The 17,338-nt window shown below is 40.5% G+C and overlaps 1 pseudogene; it reads left to right on the plus strand.

The window, feature by feature from the left end:
• Positions 1-17,338, plus strand: part of LOC132593804 (uncharacterized) — a 102,973-nt pseudogene that overhangs the window by 37,081 nt on the left and 48,554 nt on the right.

A 17,338-nucleotide genomic window follows, 5' to 3' on the forward strand; every position in this document is an offset into this window, starting at 1 on the left:
GTCATATTGAGAAGTAACAGGAAGTTCTAGCCAAGAAAGTGTGGTTTATAGATTCTGTCCCTCTTTCAGATTAAGTGAACCTATTTGTTCTTTAACGATTTATTTACCAATGATCTCAACTAGCTGTAGATCCAGTCGTTGTTTGCAGTATTCCAACAGCACTGTTTTTTTGTTTTAATTTGTTTTGTGTTTTGGTGAGAGAGATGAAGGTTTTATGCTTACATATATTTACATATATAGTTTAGGCCCCAGCTGCCTGTGTCTGTGGTGTATCGGCAGTTATAAAACTACAGAATTTTGTTTAGCCAAATTGCACCCAGGTGTGTCCGTTTGTTGGGCAAAAACAATCTGCTGCAAGATTTATTTTTACATAAGATAAGCTCTCAGACTATGATGGAGAGAATCTCCTGCAATGGTTTCTTTACAGGAAGACTATCAGTTACTCCGCAATCAAGTGAAGCATCACAAGTGAGGAGATGACAGAGAATTGGAAGGAGGTGGAGGTGTACTGCATGGGTCTATCTGCTAATTTTGATCAAGAGTTGTCACAGACTTAGAGGAGAGAAAATCTGAAATACAGGGCAATACAATTAATCTAAAGGTAAATCCTGAGATAGGTAGCTGACTTCCTTTTTCTATCCGTACGTGAAATATGCTAGTCACAAAAGACCACATGTTGCATGATTCCATTGTATGAAATATCCAGAGTAGGCAAATCCCTCAAAGTCAGAAAGTATATTAGCGGTTGCCTAAGTCTGGGAGAGGGGAGCCAGGTGGTACTTGGGAGTGACAGTGAATAGGTACAAACTTTGTTTTGGGGGTGATGAAAATGTACTAAGTTTGGGTTATGATGATGGTTGCACTACTCTGTAAATATACTACAAACCACTGAATCCATGTAAATAGGTGAGCTTTATAGTATGTAAATTATTTCTCGATAAAGCTGTTAAAATTATTGATATTTATCTGGAAAAATTAAGAGGATATAATAGACTACAGTATCACATTTTGAAAAACACTAGCACAGAAGATGCTCACTTTAAAATGTATAATGATGACAGTTTTTATTTTTTTTATTTTTTTTATTTTTTTTTATGATGACAGTTTTTAAATATAGTTTAGTAAATGTCATGATAATAGGCAGACCGATAAATCAGACCTGAACCAGATTTTAAATGGATTTAATACAAATGAGCAATGCATATTAAAAAAGCAATTCAAAGTGGCCACATATAAATTTTTATTATTCAAAAAACTAAAAATTAAAAAAGTTATAAGCTACATTTTTTTACTGAAGTATAGTTGATTTACAATATCGTATTAGTTTTGGGTGTACAACATACTGATTCAGCATTTTTACAGATTATACCCCATTATAAGTTATTTCAAGGTAAGGGCTATAATTCCTTGTGCTGTACAATATATCCTTGTTACTTATTTATTTTACACATAGTAGCTTGTATCTCTTAATCCCATAACTCTATTTTGCCACTCGCCCACTGTTTCCCTCACTGGAAACCACTCGTTTGTTTTCTATATCTGTGAGTCTGTTTCTGTTTTGCTATACACATTTGTTTGTTTTATTTTTTAGATTCCACATATAAGTGACATCATATAGTATTTGTCTTTCTCTGTCTCACTTATTTCAGAAGCATAATACTGTCCAGATCCAGACAGTGGTTTTCAAAATGTGGTTCCTGGATCATCAGCATTGCCTCGGATCTTGTTAAAAATTTAATTCTTGGGGTCTCTTCTAGGATGACCAACCATGCTGGTTTGCTTGGGGCTATCTTGATTTTAGCACTGAAAATCCTGCATCCTGGGAATCCCCTCTGTCCAGGGCAAACTGGGGCATTTGGTCACCTTAGGTTGCCTATCCCAGGCCCACAGTGTCAGAAACTTGCTGTACGGCCCAGCAATCTGTGTTTTCATCACCCCTCCTGGTGGTTCTGAGGCTCACTATAGTTGGGGAACCACAGATCTAGGGAATGATGACAAGTGTGGCCTGGCTCAGTAATGGGAGTGTGATGAGTGATGAAGCCCAAGAGTAAACAGAGACCAGGCTGTGAATGTGTGCTTTGTAAGAGTTTACAGCTGATGAGTATTCCCTCCTCAAGACAAGCAGTTTCAATAAAGGAGGATAGAGTTTGAACTGGCTCTTTGTATAGATAAAACAACGATGAAGGGTTAAAATATTCCATCTTATCTATAAATAAAAATAAATTGTATTTTAACCAACTCCAGTCTGCAAATTAATATAAAATTAAATGTTTAAAAAGAGATTTAAAATTTTTATTTATTTTTATACAGCAGGTTCTTATTAGTTATCTATTTTAGACATATTAGTGTATACATGTCAATCCAATCTCCCAATTCATCCCACCACCACCATCCCCCCCAACTCCCCCCCACCTCGCTTTCCCTCCTTGGTGTCCATGTGTTTGTTTTCTACATCTGTGGCTCTATTTCTGCCTTGCAAACGGGTTCATCTGTACCATTTTTCTAGATTCCACATATATGCGTTAATATATGATATTTGTTTTTCTCTTTCTGACTTACTTCACTCTGTATGACAGACTCTAGGTCCATCCACATCTCTACAAACAACCCAATTTCATTCCTTTTTATGGCTGAGTAATATTCCATTATATATATGTACTACATCTCCTTTATCCATTCATCTGTCAATGGACACTTAGGTTCCTTCCACGACCTGGCTATTGTAAATAGCGCTGCAATGAACATTGGGGTGCATGTGTCTTTGAATTATGATTTTCTCTAGGTATATGCCCAGTAGTGGGATTGCTGGGTCATATGGTAGTTCTATTTTTAGTTTTTAAATAACCTCCGTACTGTTCTCCATAGTGGCTGTATCAATTTACATTCCCACCAATAGTGCAAGAGGGTTCCCTTTTCTCCACAGCCTCTCCAGCATTTGTTGTTTGTACATTTTCTGATGATGCCCACTCTCACTGGTGTGAAGTGATACCTCATTGTAGTTTTGACTTGCATTTCTCTAATAATTGGTGATGTTGAGCATCTCTTCATGTGCCTCTTGGCCATCTGTATGTCTTCTTTGGAGAAATGTCTATTTAGGTCTTCTGCCCATTTTTTGGTTGGGCTTTTTGTTTTTTTAATATTGAGCTGTATGGGCTGTTTATATATTTTGGAGATTAATCCTTTGTCCACTGATTCATTTGCAAATATTTTCTTCCATTCTGAGGGTTGTCTTTTCATTTTGTTTATAGTTTCCTTTGCCGTGCAAAAACTTTTAGTTTCATTAGGTCCCATTTGTTTATTTTTGTTTTTATTTCCATTACTCTAGAAGGTGGGTCAAAAAAGATCTTGCTGTGATTTATGTCAAAGTGTGTTCTTCCTATGTTTTCCTCTAAGAGTTTTATAGCATCTGGTCTTACACTTAGGTCTTCAATCCATTTTGAGTTTATTTTTGTGTATGGTGTTAGGGAGTGTTCTAATTTCATTCATTTACATGTAGCTGTCCAGTTTTCCCAGCACCACTATTGAAGAGACTGTCTTTTCTCCATTGTATATCCTTGCCTCCTTTGTCATAGATTAGTTGACCATAGGTGCGTGAGTCTATCTCCAGGCTTTCTATCCTGTTCCATTGATATATATTTCTGTTTTTGTGCCAGTACCTTGTTGTCTACTGTAGCTTTGTAGTATAGTCTGAAGTCAGGAAGTCTGATTCCTCCAGCTGCGTTTTTTCCCCTGAAGATTGCTTTGGCTATTTGGGGTCTTTTGTGTCTCCCTACAAACTTTAAGATTTTTTGTGCTAGTTCTGTAAAAAATGCCATTGGTAATTTGACAGGGATTGCATTGAATCTGTAGATTGCTTTGGGTAGTAGAGTCATTTTCACAATATTGATTCTTCCAATCCAAGAACATGGTATGTCTCTTTATCTGTTTTGTCATCTTTGATTTCTTTCATCAGTGTCTTATAGTTTCCTGAGTACAGGTCTTTTACCTCCTTAGGTAGGTTTATTCCTAGGTGTTTTATTCTTTTTGTTGCAATGGTGAATGGCATTGTTTCCTTAATTTCTCTTTCTGATCTTTTATTGTTAGTATATAGGAATGCAAGAGATTTCTGTGCATTATTTTGTATCCTGCAACTTTACCAAATTCATTGATTAGCTCTAGTAGTTTTCTGGTGGCATCTGTAGGATTATCCATGTATAGTATCATGTCATCTGCAAACAGTGACAGTTTTACTTCTTCTTTTCCAATTTGTATTCCTTTTATTTCTTTTTCTTCTCTGATTGCCATGGCTAGGACTTCCAAAACTATGTTGAATAATAGTGGCAAGAATGGACATCCTTGCCTTGTTCCTGATCTTAGAGGAAATGGTTTCAGTTTTTCACAATTGAGAATGATGTTTGCTGTGGCTTTGCTGTATATGGCCTTTATTATGTTGAGGTAGGTTCCCTCTATGCCCCCTTTCTGGAGAGTTTTTATCATAAATGAGTGTTCAGTTTTGTCAAAAGCTTTTTCTGCATCTATTGAGATGATCATATGATTTTTATCCTTCAACTTGTTAATATGGTGTATCACATTGATTGATTTGCGTATATTAAAGAATCATTGCATCCCTGGGATAAATCCCACTTGATCATGGTGTATGATCCTTTTAATGTGTCGTTGGATTCTGTTTGCTAATTTTGTTAAGGATTTTTGCATCCATATTCATCAGTGATATTGGTCTGTAATTTTCTTTTTTTGTAGTATCTTTGTCTGGTTTTGGTATTAATGGTGGCCTCATAGAATGAGTTTGGGAGTGTTCCTTCCTCTGCAATTTTTTTGGAAGAGTTTGAGAAGGATGGGTGTTAGCTCTTCTCTAAATGTTTGATAGAATTCACCTGTGAAGCTGTGTGGTCCTGGACTTTTGTTTGTTGGAAGATTTTAAATCAGAGTTTCAATTTCCTCACCTGTGATTGGTCTAGTCATGTTTTCTATTTCTTCCTGGTTCAGTCTTGTAAAGTTATACATTTCTAAGAATTTGTCCATTTCTTCCAGGTTGTCCATTTTATTGGCACAGAGTTGCTTGTAGTAGTCTCTATTTCTGTGGTGTCTGTTGTAACTTCTCCCTTTTCATTTCTAATTTTATTGATTTGAGTCCTTTCCCTCTTTTTCTTGATGAGTCTGGCTAATGGTTTATCAATTTGTTTATCTTCTCAAAGAACCAGCTTTTAGTTTTATTGATCTTTCCTATTGTTTTCTTTGTTTCTGTTTCATTTATTTCTGCTCTGTAAAAAGAGATTGTTATCTTCATGTGTATCAGCTCATGTGTATCATTCTGTGTGCTTGGACAGAGTTTCTGAATGACTGCTCTTTTTCTAGCATATATATATATATATATACACACACACACATACATACATACATATATAATTAATTAATGTAGACTTGGTCCAGATTTGAACTTTAATAACTTTCTGTGTGTATGCATTTTGGACATCGACAGTATTGCTAACTCATCAGATATATATTTTTTGGATGATGTTAGGTCCAGGATTATAAATGCAGTTTATGAAATGAAGAGCAGTTGCAGAATTGTTCTCTTTTCAAATGTTTGGAAAATCATATTGAAGTAGATACTGTAAAGCACAAAGCCTTGAAATATGCTGTGCTTTTGTTACACGTTTAAGAAGTATTTTTAAATGCCTCTTACAGTTTACCTCTCTTGTATCTTGCTTTATTTGAAGCATTAAAGCTTAAAGGTGAACAAGACCTTTATATATTTGGAAGCTAGGGCCTCTTTCTCAAAACTTCCAGTAACACCTGGTTCATATATATACACACCACATTTTTCTTCCTTTAATTTGTGCTTAGGAAGCGGCTGGTTTCTGGATGATGTTGTGATCAAGGATCCCACAATGAGCCACGAATATGCCTTTTTCTGCCACAGGTTCGTAAGCCTTCTTTGCATTGAACAAATTCATATTAGTCATTTCCAAGTTTATGTATTTTTGAGAAATGGATAGTTTATTCAATCATTCCTGGTCACCGATGCTTTGTTGGGTAACTTTTGAACATTAATTTTAAGGGCTGCTTCTTCTATTTAGAAAGATATCCATTATGTTTACTATCATTCCTGATGATACAAATTTAAATCTTTTTTGGTAAACTAATATAGATTTTAAAAATATGATTTCTCTTTCTTCATCAGTAAGGAGAATGAAAATCTCGGGTAAGAAAAGTTGTTCCCTTTGGACTGAGTCTCAAATAGCTCAAAAATAATAAATGTACAAAATAAATGTTGTATGGGACTTTTTATACAGCCGTGCATTGCTGACCCATGGTCACTAAGTCTTGATTTGGGGGTTATTGTCCCAACAATAGTGATAGGTTTGCTCTTTTTTTCAACACTCTCCTTACAACCAATAATAGTTGTACATTAAATAACTGGCTATAGTTTGACCTGTAGTTGGTGGCCAAAGAACAGGATAAAATAAATTGTCCAGTGGATGTAAAAGCTATGACTTTGGCAGGCTAACTGGTTGAGTAATTCACTTGTGAGTTAGGGAAAAACATATTTCATCCTTACCTGTTAGCAGCTTCTCCTATCTCCCTTGAACTCTCATAATCATTTAAAGTGTTTCCTTTTCCAATTTCTAGTCTGCTTTCACCAGTTAGGTATCTATGGCTTTTTCTAACTCCTGTATCCATTATTTCTGACTCGGCTAGATAATTGCCAGTGGTTAGTGTAAATATAAATTCAGAATATACTTGATACATTTTTCTTTCCACAGATGGCTGGATCAAGGGGAGAATGATGGTAAAATTGTCAGAGAACTGTATGCCAGGGATAACAGTATCATCTCTGCAAGTGAGTGTCAGACATGTGCTGGAAAATTCTGTTTCATGATGATTGAGGAAAGCATGGCTCTGCTGAAATTAATGCTCCTCTCTCTCCTTTGTGTCCTCAGGGCAGAAGCTGGAAGTTAAGAGAAAAGAAACAGTAAGATTTTACTTTCGGCCTTAAATTATTTGGTACAAAACAGTGTTCGAACAGCTACTTGATGTGTTAAGACAGTATATAATGTTTAGTAAGTGGTGTTTCCTAGCAGTTTCTTCTGTTTTCTCATACTGGTGTTGCTTGTTTATTTTGATTTTCTATTTAGTGGGCTGTGGAAAGCTGGAAGTTTATGAAAGGAAATACTCTTCTGCCGTATGTCTGTATCCAGATGGCCCAGCTGATGCAGTTGGAGAGCAGACAGGCAAATATGGTAAGATCACTGGGCGAAGAATGTGGTGCTGTGGCAATTTTGGGAGCTGGAGGAAAGCAGGTTCCCAGCTTAAAGTTTGCTTCTTATTCCTCAGACAGCTTTATACCAGTCTTAGACCATTGAAATGATTCCCTATCTACATTAATACAAATGGTCAATAGACAACAGACTTCAAACCTGGGCAGACAATACAATTATGCAGACAGCGCACCATGAAAAAACTTACATTTTACTTACATTTTACATGTATTACTTACATGAAGAATAAAATGTAGGCAACTAACATAAAGTGTTCATAAAAAACAGCAGTTGTGCCTCTTGAATTGTATGGTTCTACTAGACACCGAGTACCTGTTATGTCAAAGCACCATGTTGAATAATTTGAGGGCCACAGAAATGACAAAGACATTATTTGGAATTCCAGAGACTCATAATCTGATACAGAAGACAAACACATACAACAGTTCTAATAATGGCTGTTTGTAGTGTCATAAGGAAAGCACAGAGGGAAAAGTAGGCAAAGGGAAATTGGATTTGTTGTTTAATATCAGCGTGTCATGAAGCCGTGACCGTAAAAATCAAAGCCGATAATGGTAGACGTTCACCACGAACCCAAACCTCCAGCTCCTCTTGAAATTTACACCTGCACTGTTTAAACAAAATCTGCCTGCTGCATCTATGGATGTAACCTTGCTGTACTTTGCTAGAAACTGCCATTCAAATAGCCTCTAGGATGTGCAGGAGACATTAACCTATAGCATTTCCCCAAAATGTAACCTCCGCCTCATATTAGAGATCCCAGGGAATAATCCAGCTTTCTCTTCTATGAAAATATGTGGGAATCTAAGTATGTCCTAGTAGCTTCTCTTTTCAAAAGGAGTCTATTTCTTAGACATTTTTCTTACCTGTCGGTTCCCATTTGGGATCACTTATCTACTTAGATCAGTCAAAATGGTCCTTCATATCCTGCTCCCTGGGGCCCCTGGGGCCAAGGCTGGTGCTCTTTTTCCTTACTGAATGTAGTAGACTGTATTTCCAAATGTGGTCACGAAAATGTCTCCCGTTGTTAAATCAGAAGCTGGGAAGGATCTAAGTTTTAGCCTACTTGCAGAAAACACAAGAGCACTGAGTCAAAGACCAAGACCATCGTTTCTCAGAGCAAATGCCGCAGCCAGAACAGCATCTTACACTGGCTTCCCCAGCCCCCATCTCACTGTGTCACGAAGTGAGGGCCTGATGTTATGACTGTATGTGGGTGGGTGCATTAAAGGGGAGAAATCCCCAAGTTAGGAAACTCTGATTTTATACAGAGTTGCCCATTCTTCCTTCTAGAGAAAGAGAAACAAAGCGAGATACAGAGACAGAGAAAGAAGAGACAGAGAGAACCTACCATTATTCTGGAATGTAAGCAAATCTTCTCCAGGGAAGGGAAGGAAAGGTCTTTATCTTTACTCCCCTGGAATGTTGAGGGAGAGGGAGAGAGGGAGAGACGTAGATACCTAAGCTTTACTATGCTGGAGTGTTTCCGTATACAAATATTTGCAAATGCCTTTATTCAGAGGCACTGGACCGTGCAGGAAAATGACAAATGTAGGGAGAATTGTCTTCTAACACTCATCCCAACAAGCTGGTTTATAAAGGGAACCTACCAGTCCCACATCAAGAAGTGGAGCGACTTCCTCATCCCTCGCTGGGTCAGGCCTTTCCACAGGTTTTGACTCACAGAATGCAGATGAACCCACACTGTAACTCCCAAGGTCCGCATCTTCTACCTGCACTTCTTGGATTAGTCCTTCATGGAAGCCAGCCCCCATCATACGAATAAGCCCAGAGAGCTGGGCAGAGAGGCGCCCTGGGAAAGAAGTGGTGCTCTGACAGCCGCAGTTGGATTTCTGTCCTGCAGCCAGCACTGGCAGCCAGGCGCGTGAGTCTCTGTGTAGAACAAACTAACCGGAAGACGATGAAAATAGAGAAACTTTACCCTTAGATGTTTCCAGCATCTAAATATGGTAGTCCTGTAGTACACAGAGCAGAATGAGCAGTCCTAAAAAAGGCAGGTGCAGGATAGGATGAGTGATTTCCTTCAGCATAACTGACATTTGCAGCAGGAGGTCTTTTATGCGTGATAATTACTTGCAGCATTATTTCCTGATGTTACGCGCAGTGTCCCATAAATTCATACTCATGAATCAGTTTTCACATGCCTGGAAAGTATTGTGATGAACAATGCTGACCCATGAACATCTTTTCACGAAAATATTTTAAGAATATGTCTCAGATATATTGGCTTAAATTTTCACTCCACAAAAAATGTTGTTTTATCACCATGTACCAATCCTCTATTTTGTTATCAAGCTGGTTGTGAATTTAGGTATTTCCATACTCAGAGAGTTAGAATGCTCATTTCTTTGAGAGCTACTGAACCATTTCTTGGCAATAGTGGACCTACAAGCAGATACTCAGCATGAGATCTTTGAAATACCACAGGGGGCTTCATTGTATGATTACAAGGTCTTAAGTATAAAAAACAACACTGTACCAACATTGACAATGGCAATCAAAAACAAGTCTTCTTGGGCTTCCCTGGTGGTGCAGTGGTTGAGAGTCCGCCTGCCGATGCAGGAGACGCGGGTTCGTACCCCGGTCCGGGAGGATCCCACATGCTGCGGAGCGGCTGGGACAGTGGGCCATGGCCGCTGAGCCTGCGCGTCTGGAGCCTGTGCTCCGCAACGGGAGAGGCCACAACGGTGAGAGGCCCGCATACTGCAGAAAACAAACAAACAAAAAAACAAGTCTTCTTGTCTCTGGTGTGGGATCCTAGAACTGAAAGGAAGGACCAGACAACCAAAGTAAATCAGTTTTTAACTAAACCATTGATGGCTGCTCTGTGTCAGGGCCAGTTTCACAGACTTCCCATTCCCCCAAATTTCAGAAGATTCGCTATAAAATACAGATTCACGTAGTTTTCTCACTTTATAGTTGTACTTTTTTTTTAAAAGATCATAATCTAAATTCAGATTTGTTTGACATATTCCTCAGAGGATTAAGAATGCATTTAAAAATGTACAAGGTAGCACATCACTGGAAGTTTCTAATGTGTTATTATTTTTCTGTTTTGTCTCTATGGAGCTATGTAAATAGTTGTACCAGGTTGAGTGTTTATTGGGTGCCGTGTCAGACTAGTGCATGTGGGAGAGGTGGCTGCACTCTTCAGCGTGGAGCTTGCAAAATATGTCCACAAGTTACGTGACACTGCCCTCTTCTAAAGGTGGGGCGTATTCCTCTCCCTCTGCGTCCCGGCTGCACTAGGTGACTTTCTGCCAGCAAGCCGAGTGTAGTGGAAGTGACTGCGTGTGATTCTCGAGCCCAGGTGAGATAGGCGTTGCAGATTTCTCCTGGCACTCTCTCTGGGATCGCTCGCTCTGGAGGAAGTCAACTGCCATGTCATAAGGCCATCAAGCAGCCCCGTGGGGAGGCCAGCTAGTCAAGGAACAGAAGCCTCTTGCCAGCAGCCGTGTGAGGGGCCCTTTTGCACGAGGACCCTCCAGCCTTAGTCAAGCCTTCAGATGACCACAGCCCCAACCAACACCTTGAGTGCAGCCTCACGAGAGACCCAGACCTAGAGTCACCCAGGTAAGATGTAAGCTGTGACACTGCGTGTGCCCCATTTACCCAGCCCTGCTCTGCATTGCCCCCATGGGACTCGGGGGTTGGGGGCCCGGTAGGAAACTGCAGCCCCTGCTGCCTGCTGCACTGGGTGTAATCCTCTCTCACTCCACCTGGGCCTGCTGTGTCCTTCCTGACTGAACTACGGAAGTGTGGCCACCTGACTTCACAGCTGACCGCTGCATAGGGACTGCTTGTCCGTGTGATACACTGGTGTTTTCTCTCAGGCCAGCTGATGTTGGATGGCAGAGAAGAGTGGACCTAGAGCCACTAGATCGTAGGGAAGGCCTCTAGGAAGGCACAGCAAAGTAGGAGTGGTCAGAGGTTGACCTGAGCCCCTAATTTCTCTTGAATCTGAGGCATGGACCCTTGGGTTTTCAGCGATTTAGACCAAGCGCGGCTAGAACATGTAAGCAGGCGCCATCCGGCCACCCCAGGCGGCTGTCCAGTGCAAGAGGCCTCATCTTGAAAGGGCTCCCCAGTGCCAGGAGGCAGTTGCTGGACGCACTCATGGCTCACTGTGTGACCTCTGCACTGCGGGATGGAGAAATGGCAGTGACCGACCAAAGGGGGGGCCTGCAGTGCTGCCACCATGGTGACTCACGTGAGCAGGTGAATCACCTCCCAACCTCACCTGGTAGATGAAGGTGAGGGAGACTGGGAGACCAGGACAGGGAAGGCAGGCCAGGCCCTGTCCCTTCCGAGGAGCTTCTAGCAGCTGTACGCGAGCGGAGGGCGAGTGGCATTTTGAAATGTCAGACAGTGACGTGAGAGTCTAATACTCAAACTGCAGCACAGAGCATTGATCAGAGTTAACGTTACGGTTTTTCTTACAAACTGACTTTATTTCATCGTTCCCAAGAAATCCTGAAGGAAATTTTGCTAAAATTATGTTAAATCTATACAGTAACTTGGAAGGAATTGATGTTTTCACAGTATTCAGTCTTTTTCTTTAAGAGCTTGTCCTCTGTCTATTAATTCAGGACTCCACGTATGTGTGTGTGTGTATATATACATTCATTTTTTTCTCTCTTCACATAGGTACTACATCGTCTTATTAGTGTTGTTCCAAGGCTTTTGGTTGCTATTGTAAATAACCCCTTTTTCCGTAATAAAGCTAACGTATATACAAATATATAAAAATCTGTAGTTTTTATATGTTTTGTTCATTCAGTATTTATTAAGTGCCTATTATATGTCAGGCACTGGGCTAGATCTATATTTATCTTGAATCGCACCACTTTACTCCACTCTAATTAATTTAAAGAGTTTTTTCAGGTTTTACAAATATAATAAATTTATCTACTACTTCCCAGTAGTTCTATCTATTGATTTGGTTTTAAGCACTTTTCCACTGGCAAGAACATCCTTAAGAAAGTGAAATACTGTTGGTAATACTGGCATTCTCATTTTGTGATTCATTTTAATGAGGTGTTTTTATTGTTTTTTGAGAGTTGGGTATTAGAAAAGGCATCAATAAATAATACCATTTTCTTCTGCTCCTGTGTGCAGAATCAACTGAGATAAGATACAGAACACAGATGAATAGAAATCAAAATCTCAGCTTTATTACTGATGGAATCAAGGGCGGGGTACTGGCTCTGTTTGTGAGCCCATAGGACTTGCTAACCGTCCCCAGAATGAGACAAGCTTACCTCCCCAAATGTAGGCAGTGTTGGGCAACCACAGGCTCCCCTAAGGGGGCTGCGCTGGCGGGTGACGGAGAACGCTAGAGAAAGGGCCTTCGTGATGGCGGCTCCCCGGGGTAGAAAGGGCAAAGCTGGAGTACTTAGCTCCTTTCAGTCGCCAGCCCAAGGGCTGCGCCCTGTTCTCTGGGCTTGGTGGAAGGGAACGTGAGCACGGGCATGGGGAGGGGAGGCCCCCCTTACGTTACTCGTGATCTTTCCATACTTGTCCTGTACAGCGGTAAGAGAGTCATCTATTTCTAACTTTACTAGGAACCCTATTAAGATGATTGAAAAATGAATGTGAAGACATTTCTCTTTGGCATCTACTGGATTCAATACGTTTTTTCATGTTGGGTTTAGAGTTATGTTACTTGAATAAATACATTTTCTTAAAACTAAATAATATTTCCATTCTTAAACTCTTTACTCATGGTGAATAGCTCCTTAACTCTATAATTTAAATGAGATTTCTAATTTTTTTATTTTTCAACAAGTTTTGAACACTTACCTTTTTATTTTTAATTGAAAGATAGTTGACATACAATGTTATGTTAGTTTCAGGTGTACTAGGTAATGATTTGACATTTGCAAACATTATGAAATGATCACCATGAGAAGTCTAGTAAGATCTGTCCCCATACAAAGTTATTACAATATTATTGACCGTATACTCCTTATGCTACATTACAAGGCTGACAAGGATATAATTACATTACATCCTTGTAAGTTAATTATTATATAACTGGAGGTTTGTACCACTTAATTTCCTTCACCTATTTTGCCTACCCCTCTACTCCCTCCCTCTGGCAGCCACCCATTTGTTCTCTGTATCTACGAGTCTTTTTATTTTGTTTTGTTTTTTAGATTTAACATGTAAGTGAGATCAGGCAGTATTCGTGTTTGTATTTGGGGATCTAACTTAGTGATCTTATCTAAGGAGTATTTCTGAGCGCCTACTGTGTCCTAGGCATTGTTCTGAGTCCTGGTATATAGCTATACACAGAGTAGACAAAAATTCATGCCCCCAAGAAGCTTACATTTCAAGATAAAATGACATGTAAAGGTATACTGAAAGCTAAAAACCATCAAATATATGATGACATACTCTTTATCATCATAATCATACAAACTAGTCACCAATGCCCAAATAATATATATTTAATTTTATAATGTATCCATTTATTTTACCTCAAGTCTCTGAGACTTACAGAACAGAAATGGGTTTTTACACTAGGATAATCTATCTTTCTGGAAACAGTTCCGTTGAGTGTTAGTTGGGGTGGGGTGGTCTCAGGGCCTTACTGACTAGCATGGGAAGGCATTAGAGATTTTCCATGGAAATGCCAAGCAGCATGTAGATTATTAAGGGTTACTGGCATTCTACCTTTTGACTAATTAAATACATTTAGCTGAGAGATATTATAGAATGTATTATTAGGAGGTTTCAATGTATAATTGAATAGGAAGAAAAGCTTTAAAAGCAAGAATTACTTGCTAATACTTAAAACGTTTTCTAGGTCTCGTTGATGTTATTTTCCACAAAGGAAATGTATGCATTTTCCAGTCATGAAATGAGGCATCTTCCTCTGGCTCTTGACAACGGCTCTGTCACTGGAATGGTATGTAGAAGTTTTTCTTTTTGCTGTTTGTCAATCGTATTGTATCCATATATAATATATTTTTGCATAAGGCATTCTTTTAAGATTATCAGTTTATATTTTCCTTTGGCTTTTACTTTCACTTTTTGCATTGTTCTGTTTTGCCTCACTAATTTTTGAGAAACTGATACGTAAATGGTCCTAAATTTCAGCAATTAGAATTTCTACACAAAAAAGTAGACCACGTCTCTGATAACATTCAAAATTCTAATGAACCTCCTAGAAGAGACAATCTGACGTCTCAAAGGCCCCTTGGGGGACCACGTTATTAAGGAAAAAACCAATAATTTCACTTAAATATGCTTTGTTAGTCTAGGTTTGAAACGGAGCTTTTAATATATAAGGCTTTTAAAAATGTCTTAAAAATACATGCATATTATTTATTTTTAAAAATGAGAAGGCATAGGGTAGCATGCACTGTTTTAAGTGCTTAGTGTGTGTTACAACATCAGCCTTCGTATCTGCCCTTTGGGAGAATGCGTTGTTTTCCCTTTCCAACGGATGAAGAGCCTGTGGTGTGGAAGGACTAAGCGCGCTGCCCAAGGCCTCACAGCTAGTAGGTGTGGCAGCAGGATGAGCCCAGGCCACCTGACTTCAGCTCTCCTTCTGCAGCCTCTCATGTGATGTTATGTAATTTACACGTGCTCTTTTACTCATGCATGTTTGGTAACTTAAGGATAATAATAATTATTGAAAAAGAAAACCCATGTAATTTGTAAGGCTGAAATTAAGGCTAAGTGGTTAATCAGTCACATTTCCTTCATGAAAACTTCTCTTTGCTCTGGACTTAGAAAGTTACCCCCTACTATATTTCACAGCACATTCTGCTTAGTAAAGGTCCTAGTCAATCAGAGCTTAATAAATATGAATGTAGTGGGTATGGAATCTACCCAATTAAATTAAGAGTTCAAAAAATGTTCTGTTACTTTATTTTTCTAAAATCAAATTAAATCTACCTCTAAGCCCCTATCCCACTAGGTTGGAGAGAGATTCCATCTTATTTATAATGAGGTTCATCTTCTTGCATGCAAGATTTCACCTGGTATGGGGTCTCAGAATAGCTGGTGACAGCTCCCTTAGCTCCAGTCCACAGCTTTTCTACTTCAGCAACTTTCCGAGAACCAGTCTTGTGGGCAGCTTGCCGGGTGAGGGACTGGATCTGGAATCGTGTCCTCTCAGCCTGTCCTGTGCCTTAACCAGCATGAGGAGCCCCACCCCCTTCCCTGATGGGCTTCTCAGCCCGAGAAGCTAGGTTCAGGCTTTCCTGTGCACTTTGGAACTGAGGCCGGCAACCATGTGTTGGTGTTTTAAACTCAAGTATCACTTCTTAAAGATTTTTAATAACTTGAAAAAAGCAGAGGCATCTGTTCTGTTTGCTTTGGGACAGAGATAGCCAAAATGGAGAACCCGGTGAGATCTGTTGATCACGGTTTGATTGCATGGAATTTGATATTTAGAGCATTAAAGTAGGGCGTTCAGTCCATTGCAGAGCGCAGTGCAGAGACGCCCCAGGCCTTTTGGAAATGAGCATGCCACGTCTCAGTTGCCTGTGATTTGTCCCAAAGGCTGAGGCCCTACCTCTGAGGCCTCGTGAGGGGGCACCCGTGCGTGAAGCAGGAGCTGAACGGAGAAAACCCTTGTTTCAAAGGGCAGACCGGGAAGGACAGGGCCGCGAGAGTCACAAGCCTGCCTTTAACAGCGAGCTCAGTCCGCCGCCGCTCCTGCGAGTACAGCTGAGAGGTAGAGGAGCCCGGGGGCTATCAGCACGGGGAGCGAGGGGTAGCGCTGATGCCCGTGTTATCTATCGGGACGCGGTTCCTCCTGCTGGGAGGAACCCCAGCACCCCACAACACCAGGAGTGGGCCCTGGCCCCCCGGGCTCTCGCAAGCCGGAGCAGCCTGAGCGCTAGGACAAAGTGGCGGATCAGACTGCAGCTCCTGACCCTCTAGAATGGAAGAGTTTCAGTACTTACAGAACGAGTGGCTCTCCTGACGTGTGCAGTTCGCTATGGGCGCCCACACACGGGGAGGTGGCTGCTGTCCTTGAGGGCGGCACTGGAAATCTTGTCACTTCTTGCTTTTAAAACATCGGTAAAAATCTTCAGCTTAAAGTAAGGTTTCAGAGGTCTCCCTGGCTTATGACGTACTTAAAGGTCAGTTACTTCTGTCCATCTGCCTCCTAAAATCGGGGGCTCAAACGTTCTATACAGGTCTCTAGCCTTTCAGTATTTCTGTTAAAAGTTCAAAGCCTGGGCTTAGAAAAATTATTGCATTGGAAAGTTATCACTAAAAGATCTGAAATTTTAAAGAGCCTTTCCAGGAAGCCAGAGTACTCTGTAAATCACAGGAAAACGTGCCACAATTCTGGCCAAAGGTGAATTTCCTGATTGTGTAAGAAGATCAGCAAGGAGAGCTAGGAGAGGAGGTGGACTCCTGTGCTTGGGTGTCTGTTGGCTGGAAAAAAGGCTGAGCTAGCTTTCTCGTATTTGTACGACACCCTTAACCGCTGAATAATCAGACAAGCAAACAACAGTAGCGTGTCTTTACCTAAAACTGACCCATCAGAATTATCTAAGGACTCCTTTGGTGTCATTAACAGATTGGCCAGGACTGAAGCATTTCTAGTCTAAATTTGAAGCTTTTACCCACCAGGCGCAGCCCAGATTGGCCCCTTGGTGTGGCCATGGGACATCGAGGGCAGTGAGGGCTCCTCCTGTGGGTCCTGTGTGGCCACTGTTTCGTGCATGTGGACTCGCGTCATGGCTGGAGGACTGTCTGTAGCCACCTCCTAATGGCGTCCACCCTTTAAACAACATTGATGTTTCACCTTTACGTTGGTATTATTAGAAAGAAGACCACAGGCCCAAAACAGAGTCACTTATGCTAGACCATGTCGCCAAACTGGGATTTAATACCTCACCTAACTGAAGTTTTACCCTCCTCCAGAAATGTCGTCTTAACTGGTCGGTCAGGAATTTTCTGGAATTACCTCAGTTCCAATGAGGTAACTGTCACATGGGCCCTCTCCATCCCCAAAGGAAGATGAGGTAACCCACCTAATAAGACCCTTTTGTCCCCAAAGG

Source organism: Globicephala melas, chromosome 17, assembly GCF_963455315.2.
Source record: "Globicephala melas chromosome 17, mGloMel1.2, whole genome shotgun sequence".
NCBI classification, from domain to species: domain Eukaryota; kingdom Metazoa; phylum Chordata; class Mammalia; order Artiodactyla; family Delphinidae; genus Globicephala; species Globicephala melas.